At 42.2% G+C, this 22,488-nt stretch overlaps 1 long non-coding RNA gene across 2 annotated transcripts; it reads left to right on the plus strand.

Annotated features, from left to right (window-relative positions):
* Positions 1-2,331: 2,331 nt before the first annotated feature.
* LOC111770140 (uncharacterized) lies at positions 2,332-13,285 on the plus strand. Of its 2 annotated transcripts, none has more exons than XR_011431461.1 (3): positions 2,332-2,461; positions 3,062-3,146; positions 11,435-13,285. It is a non-coding gene; the product is annotated as an uncharacterized lncRNA (long non-coding RNA). The 2 variants fall into 2 exon arrangements; XR_011431460.1 differs by lacking the exon at positions 11,435-13,285 and adding an exon at positions 4,182-4,314.
* Positions 13,286-22,488: the final 9,203 nt, after the last annotated feature.

Raw genomic sequence — 22,488 nt, forward strand, 5'->3', positions numbered from 1 at the left:
AGGGGGGAGAGGGGCGTGTGGTTATGTGGGAGGAGGAAAGGAGGGTGTTCCAGGCAGACAGGACAGCTGGTGCAAAGGCCCTGAGGCAAAGCAGAGGCCAGAACAGCCCCAGCAAAGTGAGTGAAAGAAGAACAGAGGGGTGGTTACAGACACGCTGGGAGTGGGAAAGCGATCACAGTGGGCCCTGTGGGCCGCCGTGAGGACTCGGCTCCTATTCTAGTGAACTGGAAAGCCACCAGAGGATTTTGAGGGCAGAAGTGATGATGATCTGATTTACATTTTTAAACTGACCTCGACCTATTGGTCAACAGGTTGGGAGTAGCCATATGGTTGTAATGCTGGGAGACTTGGCAAGACTAGGGTGAGACCAGGGCAGGATTTGGGATTGGTGACAAAGCAGGGAGAACAGAATCTGGATTTCCTTCAGAAGCCTGAACCCTTGGGGGGCAGTCTACCATCAGGGTGAACAGATGGGTTCTGCAGTTGGTCAGCTTGAGTTTGACGAGCCATGTCGAGGACGTGGAGAACGCGGCCCGGACCTCAGCTGCTCATCACAGTGACATACAACTGCAGGCACAGCGGGAACGCACTGCAATTCTTGCTGTAGGAAGCCGTCGCTCGCTGCTCCATGACGCTGACCGTTGCTGGCAATTCAGAATGCTCCGGGCTGAGGCATTTGTTGCATCTCTTCTCAAGGTATATCTAATGGTACGTCAGCCTTACTCAGTAACCCAGTTATAGAAAATACATTTCACAGAATTTTACATTGCTGCTTTTTGTGAATTACAGCTTCCGGGAACTCATTTTGAAACCCCAAATAGTATAGAAGAAACATTTGCCACAGACTGTGTCTTGCTTCTCAATGTAAGGAAAAATACAACTTGTACCTCAGCATTATATTCTCCAAATCTGTTGGGTAAAGAAGACAATGCCTAGCTCTGTGGGTGATACAACCGACGGAGCCTGGACTTTGCTGCAGGGGAGGTAGATGATCCACACAGCACATGGCTATCGGTTGCTTCTGTAACTAAGAGCGGCTGTATGTGCTGGGGCTCAGCACTCCTTCCCTTGGAAGCTGCCGAACAGACTGCAGAGAGCTATATTCTGCTTTTCTATAAGGAGAAAACAATTCTTTGTTATTCAGATTTACTTCTCAAATGGGTTACTGAAATACTTAGGACTGGGTATGTAACCGCTTTGTGTCTTACTCATTCAAGAAATATTTCTGTTCAATTTCAGGCGCTGATCTATGTGTTTGGGCTATGTTAGTAAACAAAACATCTAAAAGTCTCCGCCTTCTTGGAGCTTACATTCTAGTGGGGGGGGAGAAAAAATAACTAAAAACATAATAAATAGTTAAATTATATAATATGTTGGAAGCCCATAAAATGCTGTGGAAAAGTAGAGGGTGCTAAGAGATTTGGGCATGCAGGGGGAGGGAGGGACCGCTTGCAGTTTTTGACAGAGGAGATAAGGTGAGCCTCACTGAGAGGGTGACATTTGAGTAAAGATTTGCAGGAGGTGAAGTAGTTAGTGGACTCCTGGGGAAAGAATGTGTCGGGCAGATGGAAGAGCCAGGGCGCAAGCCTTCAGGCAGAAACAAGGCAGGACAGTGTGAGGAAAGCATGGAGACCAGTATGGCGGGTGTGGGATGAATGAGGGAGAGAGTAACAGGAGGTGAGGTCAGAGAGGCGATGAGGCCCTGCTTGTAGAGGGCCTCACTGGCCATTTAAGGACTTCGGCATTTGGTCTGAGTGAAATGGGAAGCTTTGGGAGGATTTTAAGCAGAGGAATGATATGCTCTGAGTTACATTTTAGGAAGGTCATTCTGGTTTCTGTACTGGGAATAGTCTCTTGAAAGGCTGGTTTGGGAGCAAGAAGACCAAGTAGGAGACTGTAGCAATAATCTAGCTGAGAGATGATGATGACTCAAGCCAGAGTGGTAGCTGGGGGCTGGAGGGAAGGGGTGTGAGTGAGAGGAGTCGACAGGGATACCAGCGTTTTTGGTATGAGCAATTGGAAGGGTGGAGTTTCCATCGACTCAAATGGGAACAACCTCTGATGGGGTAGGTTTGTGGGAGAAGATGAGAACTTAATTTTTAGACATGTTAAGTTTGAGATGCCTGTGAGGCACCAAGTGGGCATGTCAAGTAGGCAGCTGCCTATATGAGTCTAAAGTTCGAGAGAGAGGTGGGTCACAAGATAGAAATTTGGGAGTCGTTGTCATATCGGTAAAGGCGTTCGTTGAGAAAGTTGGTACAAGGAAAGAAGAAAATCAAGGACTGCTCCCTGGGGCGCTCCAAAATTAATAGATCTTGGAGAAGAGCGGGGTCTAAAATGAAGACTGAGAAGAAATAACCAGTGAGAGAGGAGGCAAATGAAAAGGAGTAAGGCGTCCTGGAAGCCAAGTGAAGAAAATATACTGACGGGGGACTGATCAACCGTGCCATTGGATTTGCAGGTGAATTTCCTCCTCTGTAAAATTCAAGTAATAATAGCACTTACCTCATAGACTAAATGAGATAATTTGTGTGAATGACCAATCACAATGCCTGATGCTAGCAAGGACTCAAAAATACTACCTATTTGTATTCCTGACACCTCTGGAAAATCACTTATAAACCTGTTCAGTCTCCAAGATAACCCCTAGGGGGAGCTCAAGGCCTTCCTTTCTTCCCTATTACTTTTTCCCACAACAGAGACGTCAAATTTAGAGGTAGGACAAAATGGACTCCCAATGGCAACTGAGGTTTTGTAGTAAAAGTGGAAGAATCCAATGCAGTGGGTGTCAGACTTCAATGTGGATAAGAATAGCCTGAGGAGCTTGTTGAAATGAAGATCCACAGCAGGCCTAACCACCACAGATTGTAGTTAAGTAAATTGGGAGGGTACCTGGAAATCTGTATTTTCTACCCCCAGTGATTCCAGTGTATGTATTCCCACACTGCTGCAGTGTGGGAGAAAAAATAATAACTGGCCTGTAGCAAATACTCACTTCCTCTTGTCTTCTTGGGACTTTAGAATGATTTTGCTTCTCTTTTTTCCTTTCTCTTCCTTGCAGCCAATGAGGCAAGCCAGCCCTGGGGCTCCCTCTAGGCTGGGAGGTCCTAGCAGGAGGAGGACGGTTCCACAGAAAGCAGCCTGAGGTGGGTGGCTTGGGCTGGGTTTTACTCCCCATCAGAGGACACAGTGTGGTGGCTCCCCGTCCACATCTGGCCCCTACATTTTTTTTTTTTTTTTTTTGACCTGAACAGAGTTGGCCTGTCCAGTGCTCTTATTAAAATTTGAATTTATTTCCAGCATATAAGACTCAGGAGATTTCACATACAAACCCAAGTTTTCTCCTTCTCCAGGGCAATAGGAAAATATGAAACCTGGTCTCGAGTCCCCATGTAGCAAAGCTGCTTCTCCTAGATGGGTGTGAACTCTGTAATTTTCCGCTACCCCCTTCATTCCTTATCGTCCCTCCAAAAATCAAGGCCAAGTGGCAGTTGCCATTTATCATTATATTTACATATGTTTTCCTAAAGCTGAGGAAAGGGAAATATTTCTTTGGAAAATAAGGTTATAACATGAGGGTCTAGTGTTTCGAGAATAAATTTTCTTACAGCAGACCCTTTCTGTCGCTTACGTTACTTACCTGGCTTCTCTAGGCGTCTAAGCTGGCTATCTGTGGTCTAGCTCTTAATCCAGAGATGAAAAAGTTGTCCTTATATTAAAAAATGATCTAGAATATTATTCAGCAATAAAAAGGAGTAAACTATTAACGTGTGCAATAGAATGAATGAATTTCAAAGTTAGACTAAACAAGTCAGACGCAAAAGTGTAATACTGTACGATACCATTTATAAGAAATTTTAGGAAAGGCAAGACTATAGTAACAGAAAGCAGAGCGGTGGTTTCCTGGGGGCAGAGATTGGCTGCAAAGGGCTTGACAACCCATCTGGGGCTGAAGGAAATGCTCTCTATCTCAACTGTAGTGCTGCTTAGATGTGGGGATATACAGTTGTTAAAACTCATCAAGTTGTATATTTTAAATGAGTGCATTTTACTGTATGCAGATTTTATCTAATAAAGTTGATTTTTAAAAGTGACCTAATAGGGTTGCCTGAGAAAAGAGATGAAATCAAGGGGGCCCTTGCCTAGAGTTTCTTTTTGCCTATCCCTGTCTACTGTCGTAGGTGGCAGCCCAGGATTCGGGATTTCAAGATTCATAAGCATCGTGACCATATTGAAATCTGCTAGACGTATAAATAACATTTGGCACAGGACAGCAGATCCAGATGAGTTGATAAAGGAGATATAGATGTGGACACAAGTTCCCAGGGGACTTCAAACTGCGTGGAGATTGACACTTCTGGGCTTCATTCCATATGGAGAGACCTGCAGGGCTGCCCTGGGAGAGGACCCAGTAAGCTGGATGGGGCACTGGCGGTAATGTAGGGGCTTTTGCTCTTCCCGTTCCTTCCCCTCTTCCTACTCCTTCTTCACTAGATTCAACCAGGAACCTCACCCTACAGAAGCATTTTTCGTCTCTGATGAGTGACGTTCCACATGGAGTGAGTGGAATCTGGTGTTGGCCACCCTAGCCATCCTCCCTAGGGACAGGACAAGCTCACCTCAGAAGACGCAGGGTGCTGATGTGTGAGCTGTTGGTTTGACTGTATCTGGCATGGGTGGCAAGCACCCTGTGTTTTCTCCCCTTTATTGTGTTTCTTAGTCAGGGTTGCGGTAAAAGCGTTGTGGTATATGCGAGATGCTGAGTCTTTATGCTTGGACTGGCCTACTTTCAAGAACCCCACAGAGCCCTCAGTAAATTGGGAACTGAAGGAGAGTTACATGGGGGTGGGAACAGACATTGTGGGTACCCCACCCATATTCTCTCAGCCTACCACTTCCTCATAGGCGGCCTGAGTGCAGCTGTAGCACCTACCTTGCTTTGCCTGAGATGTTCCAAAGTGACTGTATCACTGTGCATTTCCAGCAGCCATCTCTGGGATTCCAGTTGCCCCTTATCCCTGTCAGCACTTGGAATTGTCAGGTTCTTTTTTTTAATTTTAGCTATTCTGATTGATGTCGTGTTGTCTCATCATGGTTTTAATTTGCATTTCCCTAATGACTAATGATGCTGGGCATCTTTCATGTACTTATTCACTATCCGTACATCTCCTTTAGTGAAGTGTCTGTTCAAATCTTTGCTCATTTTATTAAAAATTTGGTTGTTCATTTTCTTTTTTTATTTAGTTTATTTATTTATTTTTTGCAGAAGATTAGCCCTGAACTAACATTTGCCACCAATCCTCTTCTTTTTTGCTGAGGAAGATTGGCCCTGAGCTAGCATCTGTGCCCATCTTCCTCTACTTTATATGTGGGATGCCTGCCACAGCATGGCTTGATAAGCAATGGGTAGGTCCATGCCCAGGATCCAAACTGGTGAACCCTGGGCCGCCAAAGCAGAGCACGTGAACTTAACTGCTGCACCACTGGGCCAGCCCCTGGTTGTTCATTTTCTTATCGTTGAATTTTGACCAGAATATCCAGAATATCTAAAGAACTTTTTGTCAGATAAGTGATTTTCAAGTATTTTCTCCCAGCCTGTGACTTGTCTTTTTGTGCTTTTGTAGTGTCTTTCACAGAGCAAAAGTTTTGCATTTTGAGGAAGTCTAATTTATCAAAAATTTTTTCTTTATGCCTTTGCTTTAGGTATCATATCTAAGAACTAATTTGCCTAACCCAAGGTCACAGACTAGAATCAACACCTAAATTTTTATGATCCATTTTGAATTAATCTTTGTATAAGGTGTGAGAAATGAATCAAGATTCATTTATTTGCGTATGGATGCTTCTTCCTGATATTTTTAAATATCGCACTTCAGATAAAGTCCTTTTCGACCGTTGCTTTACTTGTTTTTTCTTTCTTTGCTCCCCAGATGTAGCCAATATCAAGATTTTTGTAGGTATCCATCAGATCCGGTTTTTACATATTTAGATATAAATATATCTTTATAAACAATATATGGTATTATATTTATTTTAACACGTTTTTGAGATCTATCATCTTGATACATGTCAATATAGTTTATTCTTTCCAAGTGCCATGTAATATTGCATTATTTGAGTATACCACCTTTTACTTATCCATCTCTTTATTAATGGACATTAAAGTAGAATCCATTTTTTCACTAGTATGTACACTGCTACAGTAACCCTCCTTGCACATGCTCTTTGTGCCCGTGTACCAATATCTCTAGGGTGTATATCAGAAATTCAATTACTAGATACTAGAAAGTGCTTTTTTACTAAAATGGCTGAAGTGATGGACAATCTCACAGCACAGTATGATTTGCAGTCCCGCAGCTTCGCCAGATCACAAGACTCTGAAATTGTTGCCAATATGATAGGTCTACAATAGTTTCTTTTTTAACAATTTGCATTCACCTGGTTACTCATGAGGTCAAGCATCCTTTTAAAGGTTTATTGGTCATTTCTGAATTGGCTTTTTTGTATGTCTCCTCATCACATAAGTTTTTAATTTCAATAAAGACATTTGTCAATATTTTCTATATAGAATGTTGCATATCTTGCTTAAGAAATTGTTTTCTACTCCGAGCTCATAATGATATTTTGCTATGTTTTCTTATATTTTTTCCATATCTAATTTTTCAGTTGAATGTTTTTCCCCCAAGTTAAGTCTATTGAGATGAAGTTTCCATACAGTGAAATGCACAACTCTTAAGTGTATGGTTTGATCAATTTTGACAAATATACTCATGGAACCCATACCTCAGCCAAAATACAGAACATCCCATGACTCTGAAAACTTCCCTGTGCCCCTTCCCAGTCAACCCGCTTCCCTGAAGCTACCACTGTTCTGATTTTTTTTCTGCCGTAGATTAGGTTTGCCTTTTCTAGAACTTCCTAAGAGTGGAGTCATACAGTGTGTATGCTTTAGTGTCTGGTCTGGCTTTTTGCAGCTCAAAAGCTTTGAGATTTCTTCCTGTGGTTGCCTGTGTCAGTAGTTCACTCATTTTTGTTGCTGAGTGGTCCCACTGCATGGACGTACCACGGTTTGTCCTTCTGATGGATGTTTGGGTTGATTCCAGTTTGGGGCTATGATGAATAAGTTTGCTATGAACATTCCTATACAAGCCTTTTTGTGGACTTAGTCCTTCTCTTCCCTTAAATATATATCTAGGAGTCAAATTCCTGGGTGGCCGCTGGAGTTTTAAGTTCACAGGTGATGGTCACTGGGCAACTGGCATCGATTGATTGATTGTGCTTGGTGAATAGAAACCATAATAAAGCTTTTCATTTTTTCTCTTCGATTTTCCCTGCCTCTTCCTTCCCAGCCTCCCTGCCCCCTAGTTCCGCCGAGATCAACAGCTGGGCCAGCACTGTGATTCTAGATTATGAGACATTTATTGGTGTCTGGGAAGACTATCAGCTTGGAAAACACTATTTTATAAGGCATTAGCTTTCAAAATTGTTGCAGAAAGATCAGAACCTATTTTTCAAATGCAATATTCTGAAGAGCCCCAATATATTAAAAATGTTTTTAAAAATGGAGCTGCATTAGTTTTGTGGGGATGCCTCTCTGCTTGTGCCCTCTATCCCCGTCCTTGCTAAGCAACTCCTTAATTTCTATAGATCATGTTTTGAAACATTTCGGTCTAAGGAAATTGATACTTAGACAGTGACCCATCTTCTTGTCTAAATTGTATAGATATGGGTATGGGTCTGTAGCTCTGATATTTTATGTGTTCATTTGATGCTTTTGGAAAAGTGATACACGTGAGAGACTTTAAGCTGGATTCTCTAACTCTGGAGATTCTGAAGAGCTACTTGATCCTAATGGAAGCACCCCTGGCTACGGCTGTAAAAGAAGAGAATTTGGCATTTAAATGGGACCCCTCTGGGTTTTTTTAGGGCTTTAATTTCTCTGTGATAAAAAGGATTGAACTGATAATGAGAGGGGTCTGTGTGTGTGTGTTTTACTGAGCTATCTTAATACCATAACATCACATTATGTTAATATATTATTATCACCTGGATCTTGCTGTAAAATGCAATCAGTTAAGATTTTTTGCTTTGTTTTGTTTTGCTTTTTCGGCATCACTTAATAGATGAGAAAGAGACTAGAGGAGGTTCCTTTGTCTAGGGTGTAATGTGGCTTGAAGTGAGGTTCTTTCACATTTTAGAGGATTCTGCAGCTACATTAAAGCATTATTCACATATGGACTTGAGGGCCTGAGTTGTCCATGTTGTTGGTCCCAGATAAGTGAGAGCACTGATGGCACAGATTAGAAAGGCTGTTTCCTCTAACACTCTGCTGATGTGCCTTTGTGGAGGGGGGAGCGACCATGTCATCTCTGGTTGGTCTACAGTGTAACTGGGTTAATCCAGGAAAGATCAAATTGGAAGGGATGTTAGCCTCACGTGCAAACCCCTAGGGGACACTCAGGGCTTTGTGTCTTCCCTCACCACCTCACTATCCTCCCTTAGGACGAGCCCACAGGTCACGGACAAATGGACACCGAGGATAAATTTAAGCCACTGTGCTAGGGAGCAGAGTTCTGGTTGGAGGAAGGAAGAGATTATAATTAAAATAGAAGTGAAACAAAAACACTCTTGGCCTTCTGTGGGAGCGCTTCATGCTCTTTCCCCTTTCTCTGAACTCATAAAGATAGATGCTCCCTGACCTCGTTTTCTGCTTGAAAGGAGGTGCCCTCAACCTTTGAAGGCAAAGTAGGCATCAAAGTTGGGCCTACAAGCGATTTAGGACTGCTCTAGGCCAGGAAAAATGTCGTGTGGCTCCTGCAGAGTCCAGCCTGGCCTACCTATGAGTCCATAAGGACAGAGCCCATGGAGCCTTGCACGGGGCTGTAGTCACAACAGAACAATGGTGTTCAGGGTCCCGCCCTTGGCTCCCGCCTGCTTCCGGTTCACCTCAGCTCTTGACCCTCCACTTGCGTCTCTTTTTCGTCTTGTTCCTTGTTCTTGCCCTTGCACTCATTCACTTACCTCCATTTCCCAGATTTGCCCTCTATATTCTCTGATGACTTGAGTTTGGACTCGCACTTCTGGTCCTCTCCCTTCCTTGTCAGTTCAGGAAGCATCTTCAATTCTAGTTTGTTCCTCTATCCCAGACCCCTGGCATGAAGGCACCTACATGGATACCCAACCTGAGCCAACTATTTTTTTTTTTTTTTTTTTGAGGAAGATTAGCCCTGAGCTAACTACTGCCAATCCTCCTCTTTTTGCTGAGGAAGCCTGGCCCTGAGCTAGCATCCATGCCCATCTTCCTCTACTTTATACGTGGGAAGCCTACCACAGCATGGCTTGCCAAGCAGTACCATGTCCACACCCAGGATCATAACCAGCGAAGCCTGGGCCGCCGAGAAGCAGAACGTGTGAACTTAACCACTCTGCCACGGGGCCGGCCCCCAGCCAACTCTTCTTGATTTGGGTACCAAGAGTGACTGAAAATTCCAGTGAATACTTGAAACACATTTTGAAAAATAAGCACTGTCCTTGCCTGTAGAGGATTATAATAAAACAGAGACAAAATCAATTGAGTATGACATCAGCAAAATTATGTAAAGCATTATTATTCAAGTTAAGTCTAACCTGGTTCATTAATCCTGGAGTTATCTGAATTCATTTATTGCCCTGGAATAAGATATCTAAAATTACATAAATATTTAAGTAAATTTACATTGTGGTAGCATTTGTTAGAAAATATTTGATCTATACTTCAAAACATTGAAAAGAATTAAATTAGATTTGTAGCTGCACAACAGAAAGGATTATTTGAGAATATCTTTTGGGAAGAGGTAATTCTCTGGTTTAGATTTAAATCAGGGAAGAATATGAGTCAGTATTCCATTATTCAATGAAGAGATAAAGATAATATTATTTGTGATGATTATTGTGAGATTGGAAGGTTTATCAGATTCATCTAGCCCTTAGATAAATCCCATCGCCCTTCAAATAGAACTCGGTAATATTACATGACAGACTGTCACAGTGAGGCTAGACCACAGATTCCCTTCCTTCCCCCAAGAAAATCAGAGTTACTAATATGGTTTGTAATGATTATTTACACAATTAGGTGCAATAAGAGGAGAAAAAACTACTTGGAACTAAATTTGCTGATTATTTTTAAGATGCTGTCTGGCAAGGTGTAAATGTTCCCCTCTTCCCAACTTGAGTTTCATCTAAATTAATATGCATTCTGAATTTTTTTTTTTAAACATAGGCATTATGTTCTTTTTTCAAGATTTTATTTTTCCTTTTTCTCCCAAAGCCCCCTGGTACATGGTTGTATATTTTAGTTGTGGGTCCTTTTAGTTGTGTTATTTGGGACACTGCCTCAGCACGGCTTGATGAGCGGTGCCAGGTCCGCACCCAGGATTCAAAGCAGCGAAACCCTGGGCTGCCAAATCAGAGCACGCAAACTTAACCGCTCAGCCACGGGTCTGGCCCCTGCATTTTGAATTTTTGATAAAATATCTTCTAATGATTTTCTGTAGGCCCAACTAAATAATGAGAACTAACTCCAAACATGGTATTTATGATGCAAAATATTTGCTCCCAACACTCTACCAGAAGATGGGAGAGTTGAATCACAATGTTGTTTAGCTCCATAAGTTTTTTGGGTCAGAAGAACTCCAGTAACCTATCAGTCCCCTTCCGAATGGCTTCTATCAGATTATCTCTGAAAATCTTTTCATCATTCAGTTCTTGTTCAAAAAGACTTCTAAATAATGGTTCAAGTTCAGCTTGAGGAGGACTCGATGACCATCTGGCCTGGTTTTCAGTTCAAATCCTCATTTGCTTTCATCTTCTCCCTCAGATTCTCCAGGGCCTTTATTAGCACACCAAATAAACTTAAAACTGTAGAGCAAACACTGGGTTTCAAGTGTCATGAAAGATAAATCAAGTGCTTGAAACCACAGCAATCAATAATTTTTTTGCAAACACACTGTAGGAAAAAAAAAAGACCTTGCTTGTTTCTCTCTCCCATGCGTTTTTTTTCACCAATCAGCTTTTTAGTCTGTTTCACTATTCATAGAAATTTGCTTATCAACTTCAATTCTAATTAGAACAATTCATCTAATCTTTTTGGATCTGCAGTGTCAAGCACCCATTTTTCTGACAGTTCAAACGGAACGTTATAAAAGATGCTAGGATGTGTTATCTAATTTCCTGGTCTTTCTCATTGTGACATCCTGTACTAATTGCAAAATCATAGTTAAATGCCAGTATGATGATGCTGTATATTGCTTTTCAGTTTATTGACTTGGTAATACAAAAAGCATTTCCTCTCAAAATGTGTTTATGTACAAGTTAAAAAGTAGTCATAGGAGCGTGGAATTTTAGAGTAAGATAAGGCCTTTCAAAGAGTATTGAGTCCAATATCTTCATTTTACAGGTGCTCGAAATGAAGAACGTAGATGATGTTCACAGCTGTAATGATTCACAATCTGCTATCTGAAACAGACCTTCAAAATCATCCAATCTGTTGGATCTTTAAAATCATCCAATGAGTAAAATCTGTTATTATACTAGTGAGAAAACTGAGCTTCATTTTGTTATCTAGTCAGTGAATGGCTCGGGAGTTCTAAAATCCAGGTCTCCAGAGGGTCAACGCTAGAATCTTCCCACCAAACCAACACAGCCTCTTCCACAACATCGTATGGTCCTTGACTCCAATTATCTGTGGAAAACAGATAATATAAGGAAACGTCCCTGGGGTGGAATCCTGGGGCCACCATGCTGCCCAACTCCATGGAGCACATTTCCTTCTCTTCTCTCCCAAAACTGCAAGAACCAGAACACTAATACATGTGAATTTCAAGTTTAGCTGAAGCATCCTTCAAACCACAGTGTGGGGTAACCATCTGGGGCAAAACAATGGGATAAAGAAGAAAAAGGAGGGACCAGGGCCGGCCCTGTGGCCGAGTGGTTAAGTTGGCGCACTCCCCGTTGTCCGCCTGGGGTTTTGCCAGTTCGGATCCCGGGCTCGGACATGCACTGCTCATCGGTCCATGCTGAGGTGGCATCCCACATGCCACAACCAGAAGGACCTACAACTAGAATATACAACTATGTACTGGCGGGCTTTGGGGAGAAGAAGAAGATGAAAAGATTGGCAAAAGATGTTAGCTCTGGTGCCAATCTTAAAAAAAAAAAGAGAAAGGAATTTGATAATATGAAGTTGAACTTTTCATTGAACCTTTCAGCCAGTTTGTAACTTCCCTCTTTCATCTTCCCATAGCCCATAGAACAGAACTCTGTATTTCATCACAAGGGCTTTTAATCCTTTGTTGACCATTAGGTTAATGGTGCTTAATGGTGCCTGTGATGTTTTCATAATGCTCAGTGAATACTTGGTAAACGAATGCTGTGTGCCTATTCAGGAATGATGGCTGAGCCTGTTAGATTGATGGAGATTTCAAGATGGAAGGTGATCTCACCTCAACTTTCAAATATGTCTTTTCCCTCACAGCCACCAGCATCAGTGCCTTGAAGCTGCCCAGATATTACTGAGAGCTCATGAAAGATATGCCAGGAGGGGTATGCTCCCTGCCTTTGGGAAGAACATGATGTGATGTTTCCTTCCTGGCTCCTTCATTACAGTGTTAGTTTTTACAGTAGAATGAGATCTCTGGTCTTTATGCTTAAGAGATAATCTAAGTATAGCAGGAACAACCAGATGCAATTAAAAAAGAGAAAAACTGATAGCAGCTTATACGCTCCAAAGGTCAAAATAGAAACTATCTCAGGGAAAAATTTCTTTTTTGGAAAATGCTTCAATATGCCTACTGGTGATGGAAGTGTGGGGGACTGGCATTGGCCACCCCAAGATATGTCTCTTTGGCATGAGGATTATTTGGGGCTGGTTACTTTTAATAAACTGCAGATGGGAAGGAGGCTCTGAGGAGTGGAACTTGCTTGCCCTTTGTTAGGAGACATTTACATTGTAAAGGAAATCTCCATCTGTAAAGATGTCTCCCTCTCTGTACCAGGAAGAAGGGGGGATGACCTTATCTCTAGAAACTCTTAATCAATGGGGAAGGCAAGGACTTAAATCTGCATTTGTTTATTGTGCTTGTCTGGTAACCTCCTGTAACTGACTCCCCCCACCCCCAACATCCTCCTTTGTCTTTAGCTGGATATGATATTTAAGGTGGTGGCTTCAGCCATTTTGGCGAGTTGCTCAGCTTGCCTGACCTCTCCCCTGTGTACATGTTATAAAGCTTTGTTTAATTTTCTCCTGCTATTCTGTCTCATGTGAATTTAATTCATTCTCTGGCCAGATGAACCCAGAGAGGGTAGAGGAAATGTCTTCCTCCCCTACAGAAGAGAGGGCCGAGGCTAGCGGGGATGGAAGATATTGAATAAAAGGGGACTCAGTTCCTCTGCATGATAAGGCAACAGTGATTTTTAGCTTGACTTCTGGTACTTTGAGGGAAATAATTGGGACGTGGGAATGACGGGTCCCACCACATAGCTAACCCAGTGGTTGACAGGGCTATGAAGAGTGGCAGTATGAAATAGATTCTCTGTGGCTAAGAAGGGCAAGGATTTTAAGACCAGTGATGTCTGCTCTCAACTTTTGGTTGTCTCTTATCCTGAGGTATAATTCACTTCCATTATCCCTAACTTTTAGTAAAATCTGAACCACTCAAGAGTATTGCAATAGGAGTGCCTTAGAGCATGAAGGAGAGAGAGTGGAAGGTCATGGAAACATACGAGGTGCTCAGAAGCCAGCAGAGGACAGGCAGGGGAGACCAGAGCAGCAGTCCAGAAGGAAATGTGAGTACAACACCCTGGGAATCACTCCCCAGAATCACAGAAGGTATGAGACTTGTTGCCACTATTCAGGAAAAGGCCTCAAATATAACCAAAGTTTACCTGGGCTGACTGGAGAAACTGAGGACATTTGTCTGGGTAAGAACACAAAACAGCAGTTAGGATGACGATTGTACTTTGAGGCAGAACTCTTGCTAATTACATACTTGTCTCATTCCACAGCAGTGCAAAATAAATAACTAAATAGCTGTCTCCTGCCGAGAGAGGGGGAGGGAGAAAGAGAGGGAGGAGGAGGAGGAGGAAGGAGGGAGAGGGAGAGGAGATGAGGGAGAGGTGGGGGAGGAGGGGGAATGAGGGAGAGAAGAGGACAGGGAGGAAGGGGGAAGAAGAGAAGAGGGGGAGAAGGGGGAAGAAGAGGAAGGGGGGAGAGGGGAATTCCAGCTGGGTGAGCTGGAGCTTCTCTTTTGCCAGAAATTCTTTTCTACCTATGACCCTCACTCACTGCTTCATAACCAGAAAACTTTTCTACTCTTTCTCTTCTATAATAAAGGAATAATAATACTTACACTGAAAGATTGATTAAAGAATTAGAGCTAAACTACCTTTCGTAGTGTTTAGCACACATTAGGCACTCAGTGAGTGCTCCCTATTGTATTAAATATTTCAATTCCTGAAATAATAATAAGAGCAATCTGGCCTCCTGAGCATGCAGAGGGTTGAGGGAGGAAGAAAAATCTTTCTTTGCCTTTCTCTGGAGTCTCTTTTCACCTTTTTGGACAATTAACTAAAATAACCAAAAAATAAGAGACCCGCCTTTGAGTATCAGGTGTGAGAGAGTTTAGACTCTGGTTTCTGTGAGTCACTGTTGAAGGCGTCTGCTCCGGTTAGCATCGCCTCCTCTTCTCTAGGCCAGATCCTCTCCGTTTACATATGCATTATTCCTTTGTATTTCTGCTCTCCTTCTCTTCTTGTTGGGGTTGTGATGCTGGCCAACCTTTTCAATTAGCTTGAACAGCCATCAAAACTCATCCATTAAAATCCACTTCCCCACACAGCTAAAGAGTAATTTTCTGCATAAACCTCTTCGAGTTGTTATAAAGATCAAATTAAAGTGTGAAGAAGATTTTTGCAGGCTGCTTTGCTGGGATGGCAGAGAATGTGGCATTTAGAATCTAAATTCTTCTTTATTCACAGTCTTCTCGTTGCTTCTGTTGCACTTCGTGTCTTGGTTTCCTTGTTTATAAAATAATTATAACTCCCATTCAGTAGTTGGTGTTGACAAAAGATTTTCACATATTGAGGTATATGGAGTAACAACGCTGATTCAAAACTGATTTGGCTGGAAGTGAAGAAGCCTGCCTTATGGCCTATGAGACACGAAGTCCATCTGCTTTAACCATTAAAGTAAAGAATGCACTCTCTCAAGATAAGAATGCATACTTCCCCTCCTACGCCCTATGGGTAACGCCCATATTACAGTCTTTCCCAACATCAAGGTCATGTTGACCTGCTAATTTGCAACTGAATACCTCTTTGAAACTCTGAGGAATACTTTCCTGGGCGTGTTTATGGTATGTTCTTTGTTCTAAAAAGACAGAGACTGTACTGAAAACCATGCTCCTCCTGAACACTTTCTTTATGGAAACTGCCTTCCTGGGTTATGATCCGCACCCTGGCTCAAGTAAAACTTGCCTTATCTCTCATCTATAGTATGGTTGTTGGTTATTTCGCAGTTGACAGCTTCAATCCCATTGATTAAATTCTGACCACGGTACATGATTTATATATATCATTTGACTTTCACAATCATCCTAAGGCGCAAGATTCTGTTTTTCTTCAAGTTTACAATGAGGAAACTGAGGGTCAAAGAGGTTAAGTAATGTGGGAGCCTGGAATTGGCCACTCCAAGATATGTCTCTTTGGCATGATGATTATTTGTGGCTTGTTACTTTGCAGACAGGAAAGCAACTGAAAAGTTGAACTTGCTTGCCCTTTGTTAGGAGACGTTTACATTGTGAAGGAAATCTCCATCTGTAAAAGATATCTCCTTCTGTACCAGGAAGAAGGGGAGATGACCCTATCTCTAGAAACTCTTACTCAATGAGGAAGGCAAGGACTTAAATCTGCATTTGGTTATTGTAACCTCTTGTAACTGACTTCCCTCCCCCTCCCAACGTTGGCATTTCTTTAAGGATTAAGCATCTTTCCTTAGGCTAGGAACTGATTGCTGGGCTCACCTGTGATCACCCAGCTTGAGACAATAGACTTGCCTCCTGCTAGGCCCTCCAAGATAGCAGACCCACTACCTGCTGTGTCCATCAAGCGCTGTGCCGAAAGGGCAATCTTGTGACTATTGTGGGAGGGACATTTTAATCATATGTGAAACACCCTGTTTGGGGGTATATAACCACTATGTGCACCCCACTTCTTCAGTGCCCTTTCTTCCTTCTGGAAGAAAGGCCCCGGGCCATGGTCCTCATAAAGCTTTGTTTAATTTTCTCTTGCTATTCTGTCTCCTGTGAATTTAATTCGTTCTCCGGCCAGATGAATCCACATTAGGTAGAGGAAAAGTCTTCCTCCCTTACAGTTACTAACTTAAAATCACACAGCTACTAAGTGATACAGTAAGATTCCACCCTAATTCAGCTGGACTCCAAAAGCCATGCTAAACTAATATGTTGTGAAGATCCAGTGAAATAGATATGAAAAGCCATTTTAACTGTAAACTTGTACAGTATTACTAGCAATCATTATTCAGATTTAAAAAGTGGTTTATCCTCAAGTGAAACAGGAAGTTCAGAATCAGCCCCACATGTGCAGAAGAAAGCAAATTCAAAATAAAAAGGCCTGTGCCTTAAGTTGGTTTACCCGAAGTAACATGGTGGGGGAGACTCCACTTTGCTCCAAGCAGGTAAATTTTTTTAAGTCCAAGAATCATTATTGTCCCATTTAATGAATAGACTGTGTTAGACGCTGTGGGAAAGGAGACCTAATCAGGAGAGAGGACGGCAAATAGGAAGAAACACAGAGGGACACGCAAAGCAGAGCAAGGCCTTCTGGAACACTGCTACGCCACACACAGTGAAGACGCCTCTGCAGCTAGTGGGTTAATCATCACAGACGTCTTACAGAGAATTCTGGAAGGTTTGAATAAAGAAGGTTTAGTGTGAGAAATGGTGAGCAAAGCATCAGACACAGTAAAAGGTTTGTGTCTCAACACCAGGGAGATGAAAGGAGAGAAGAGAACTAATATTTATGAGCAACTCTGATGTATTAGGTATTATAATGTGTACATTGTGTTATCTTATATATTCTTCATGACAACCCATGAGGTAAATATGTGTTCATTAACTCTTCCAGTTTTCCTAACAATTATTTGTTAAATGTCCGTTCTGTGCCAGGCTTTGTGTGAGGCATCAGAATACATGATGAATAAGAAGCAGTCAAATACAAGAAACAGAAAAGCTAAACACAGATTTTTTTTTTAATGTCTCCATTTTGACAATGAGGAAACTGAGGCTCAAAGAGTTTACGTAATTTGTCCAAGTTCACCCAATAAATTATTGACTGAACTAGTATGAGAACTAATGCTCACATCTTGGCTTTTTCTCTGGTCATTCACTTAATGTAAGAAAGAATTTATGCCATGGTAAAAGGTGAGGTGAATTCTCATGCCGGCTCGGTGAGCTGAGGAGTCGAAAGAAAGATTTCTCGGACTCTCGAGGTCTGGTGGTAGTGCTCTTTTATTCAGAGAATAGCATGGGGACAGGACCCATGGGCAGTAAGAGCTGCAGGGGTGGGGACAGGACCCATGGGCAGTGGAGGGCTGCAATGGGTTGAGGGTAGAGCTAAATTTATTAGGCATAGTTATGTGAATTATTTTTTTTTTTACATGACAAAGGAAAGATCATGTAAAAAAGCCATTAAAATGGTATCAGTGCAGGTGGGGTTGTGTGGTCATATAACTTTAGATGTGAACCAGGTCATGACGTCCTTTACTTCCCGGAGGGTGGTATAGATTGACATGTAGGCCAGGATGCCTTGGGCTTCTCTCCCTGGGGCAGCCTTGATCTTCATCAAATTCCATTTGCTTAATGTGGCAAAGTGTGAAGATCTGGTAACATTTGGTGGTAGTGACACAAGTGTCCCTTATCTTATTCCCAATAACTGTGTCCTGAAAGGTTTTATAATGAAGATGATATTTTTAAAATTCCACTTCATTTGCTATATATTGTTTTTAACCTTAAGAATTGACTGGAAATGTTGTCTTAATATCATGAGTCAAGTGAGTTAATGACGCCAGAGATCTAGTGTTTAAAATAAAGAAAACCTTTCTGTTTCTGAGAGAGAATATAGAACTATATGGCTTTTTGGGGCCAGCCCAGTGGCACAGCTTGGCAAGCCATGCTGTGGTAGGTGTCCCGCATATAAAGTGGAGGAAGATGGGCATGGATGTTAGCTCAGGGCCAGTCTTCCTCAGCAAAAAGAGGATTGGCGGCAGATGTTAGCTCAGGGCTAATCTTCCTCAAAAAAAAAAAAAAAATAACAGAGCAATATGGCTTTAAACTGACTCAACTGAGAGAAGTTTCCTGAGAAGAATGAAAAACTTGCAATCATGGGCTCTTGTAATCAAAGCTCCTTTGAATGTAAGCCACAGAAACTAATTTCAATCTACACTGAACAAAACATGACAAGTTATTTGCATATATAACTGGGAGATCAGAGGTAAATCGAGGGACTCAAGTAGATGTTCTCACGAATGTTTTTCTCCACTGCTCATCCCTTTACTTTTATTCTCTATGTGGCTTTAATCTCTCTATCTACTTTTACATGGCAGGATTTCCCTTGAGTGGGGAAAATGGCTGCCAACATTCCCAGGCTTTTATCATCACAGCTCTCTGTCCACATATCAAATCTCATGGAAGAGCTCTGATTGGCCCTGCTAGTATCACATGCTTACCCTTGGGCCAATCACTATTATCCAGATAATGCAGTGCCATCATTGGTCAGGGCTGGATGCTGTGCCCACCCCTGTAATCACTGGTCATTGAGAGAGTCACCAAAATTGCTTCAAGTGGGAGAAGAGCCTTTGTCCCCAAAAAAAAGAATGCTGGGAAGGAAAAGGAACCAAACTACAACAAAACATCTAAGACAGGATCTCTTTTTCCAAAATATTCTGGCCTTTGAAAGACTGATTTTGTTAAAAGTGAAAGACTTCAGTAACTTGAGATTTCTTGATATACATTTTCCATTTGTAATTTTTGTGACCTGTGGCAGGGAAACTAGGCAGTACAATTCAAAGAGGCCCCATTCTCATCACCTACAATGAGTTATAATTGAATAAAATGTGAATAGTGCCCCCTGAAGTTGTGCAATGTGGTGGCCCTGAACTAGAGTAAAGTGGTTGGAAATTGATCCAATTGAGGCACAAAATTTTACTGAGCTGATTGCACATACAGATAGATCAAACATACTAAGTATCTGCAGCTTCAGCCGTGTTATTGGTTGTCGGCAACAGGATTTGCATCATGAGAGCTCGGAAGAACGAGCTAAGCCACGAGCCAGCTGAGCCTAAGAGTCAGTTTTCTGACTCTTACTTCCTGGATTCTTGAGCCACAGAAACTATGAAATAATAAATGTGTATTGTTTTAAGCAGCTTTGTGGCAATTTGTTACACAGCAATAGATAATTAATACCAGGGGTAAACTGAGGCTGAATGTAACCTGTCTGTGGAAATAGTAAAATAGAGCCACAAAGTCTTTGACACTCTTGACATCCAGAGGTGAGTTCCATGTCCCCTCTACTTGCATCTGGCAGGCCTGTGATTGCTTCCCTCCATAGAGTACACTGGAAGTGATGCTATATGACTTCCAAGGCTGAGTTGGAAAAGGTGATGCAGCATCTACTTTGATTAATGAAACACTCACCTTTGACGCCCTGAGCTGCTGGGTAAGAAGTTCGACTACCCCAAGGCTGCCGTGTTGTGAGGAAGCCCAACCCACTTGGAAAGGCCTCATGTAGGCACTCCAGTCCACAGTCACAGTCGAGCCTACTAATCCCAGCCCAGGTGGCAGACAAGTAAGTAAAGAAGCTTCCAGAGGATTCCCAGCCACTCAAGTCTTCCCAATGGAGTCTCCAAACACTATGAAGCAGAGACAACTCATGCCCACCATCCACTTCTTTAATTCCTAACTATGGGCTTTCTGAGCATAATGAAATGCTCACAAATGTTATTTCACTCTACTGATTTGGGGGTGGTTTGCTGCACTGTAACAGGCAGCTGGAATGCTGCCCAATGTCGCACAGCTTGTAAGTGGTAGAGCTGGAACTTGGATCCAAGTTTTCCGACTCTTACTTCAGCATTCTTTCCACCACTCCAGATGTTGCCTTTTTATCTAGGATGTTTACGTTTCTTTTCACTTGTTTGGCGAGAATTCTCTACTGCAGCAGTGGTCCAGTTTGGCAGCACGTAGGAATCACTAGGGAAGCATTAAAAATACTGATGTCTGCGTCCCGACCTCACAGGTGCTGACCGACTGGTCTGGGGTGCAGCCTAATCCTCAGGATTTTTTTTTCTGCTTTTTCTCCCCCAATCCCCGCCAGTACATAGTTCTATATTATAGTTGTGGGTCCTTCTAGTTGTGGCATGTGGGACGCCGCCTCAGCATGGCCTGATGAGCGATGCCATGTCCGCACCCAGGATCCAAACCAGTGAAACCCTGGGCCGCCGAAGCAGAGTGCGCGAACTTAACCACTCGGCCACGGGGCCGGCTCCAGTATCAGGATTTTTACAAAACTTCCTAGATGGTTCTAACAAATAGCCACATTTGAGATACACTACACTGCACCAACATGCTGATCAATGGAAAAGAGCACATCTGGTGATGATCAAATCAATACTTATCCTAATGGAATGAGGCAGAGGCATAGAGAATCCAAAAGAGCAGATTATTTTAAAATCATAATTCTATTATATATAAATTATGTGTGTGTATGTGTGTACATGAATGTACACATGAGCACAACCATGTGTGAGTTTTCAGGAGGCAGAAGATTACCTTTCCAACGTGAATATGCCGCGCAACGTGCTAAACGCCAGGAGTTACAATAGTGCTAAGACTTGTTGTGTTCACTCTAAAGGGACTTAACCTCCAGTAACAAGAGAAAGGAGAGCCTTGAAATCTAAGATGCCCTGGATTTTGGAAGCATTACTATCCCACCTAACAGGACTTATCACACAGGGCAATCATAATAAGTAGAGAACTGTGAAGTCATGTTGAAACTTAAGTGCTGAATTAACGCACTTTAAGGGGAGAAAGGTGGTATTATAACAGAAACTCCATCTCAATTTGATTAAATCACACGATTATTTAGAATGTTTATGTATATGTGTGTATGTGCATGCATGTGTATTTCTAAGCTTATATATTTTATGTACCATGAAGAAATACGAGGAGGGATCCAAACTGGAAAAAATTAGGGCTGGTCTCATGGCCAAGTGGTTAAGTTCACCTGCTCCACTGCTGCGGCCCAGGGTTTTGCCAGTTCAAATCCTGGGCGCAGACATGGCACTGCTCATCAAGCCATGCTGAGGTGGCGTTCCACATGCCACAACTAGAAGGACTCACAACTAAGAATACCCAACTATGGACCGGGGGGCTTTGGGGAGAAAAAGGAAAAATAAAATCTTTAAAAAAAAACTGGAAAAATTATCCTGTACTAGCTGAGACATGGCTGAACCACATAATGGTTCTAATTGTAAATGGATTGCTGTTCACGGGAACATGGCCCTGAGATAAACAGCACGTTCTCTTTTTAGAGGACACCGCCTGTGTGCATGTGCTAACGGCATACGTTAATTCTATGTTTATCCTCCAGTTCTAACTCTGCAGGTCTGTATGTTTCTCGGACTTGCTGCACATTAAATCAGAATCTGCCTTTTGCAACACGCTTTTGCTAGGTGTTAGTCTTAAATTGTGTCCAAGAATTTGCCAACCTCAAGCTTTCGTTTCTTCTTTAAGCATTTAAGAAAAACACCATGCCTTCTCATTTCCTACTTTGCAGGAACTGTCCAAGTTCACACTGAAAAAAATGCTAAGAAATAAATCTCACCGTAATGCTTGGGCAAATCTTCATAGAAAAGGTACTTTTTGAGCTGGTCCTGGAGGAAGCCTGTTGCAAACTGTCAGAAGTTTCTAAAACACATACACTATAAAGCCTTAAGAATGTTTACATCATCGTTAGGGAATTGAGAAGTAAAACTGTGAAAATTAAATCACATTACAAGACAACAATATAAAATATGTCCAAAAAATGCTTAAATTTTGGCAAGTGCTTGGTATAGCTAACTTCCGCTATGAGTTTAGAAAAGGGAAATACCTCCATGAGAGGGAGTGGACTTGAGGTAGGTGAACTTCAACAGAACATTGAATTTTGTGGACATTTACAGACATAGAGAAGGAGCAGCAGCAGAAGCAAAGAAAAATCAATGTGTAAGAGGCAACACCTCAATGCACCCCCTGCAGAGAGGGAGGCATCCTTCCACGGCGTGTTGATGGCTTGATATGGCCACCTTGGAGTAGATGCACACAATTTAGTAATTTATAAAATGTAGTAATCCATCAACATCTACTCTAAAGTTGATGGCAGTATTCTGCTCTTGGTGGCTGC

Source organism: Equus caballus, chromosome 23 (genome assembly GCF_041296265.1).
Source record: "Equus caballus isolate H_3958 breed thoroughbred chromosome 23, TB-T2T, whole genome shotgun sequence".
In the NCBI taxonomy this organism is placed as follows: domain Eukaryota; kingdom Metazoa; phylum Chordata; class Mammalia; order Perissodactyla; family Equidae; genus Equus; species Equus caballus.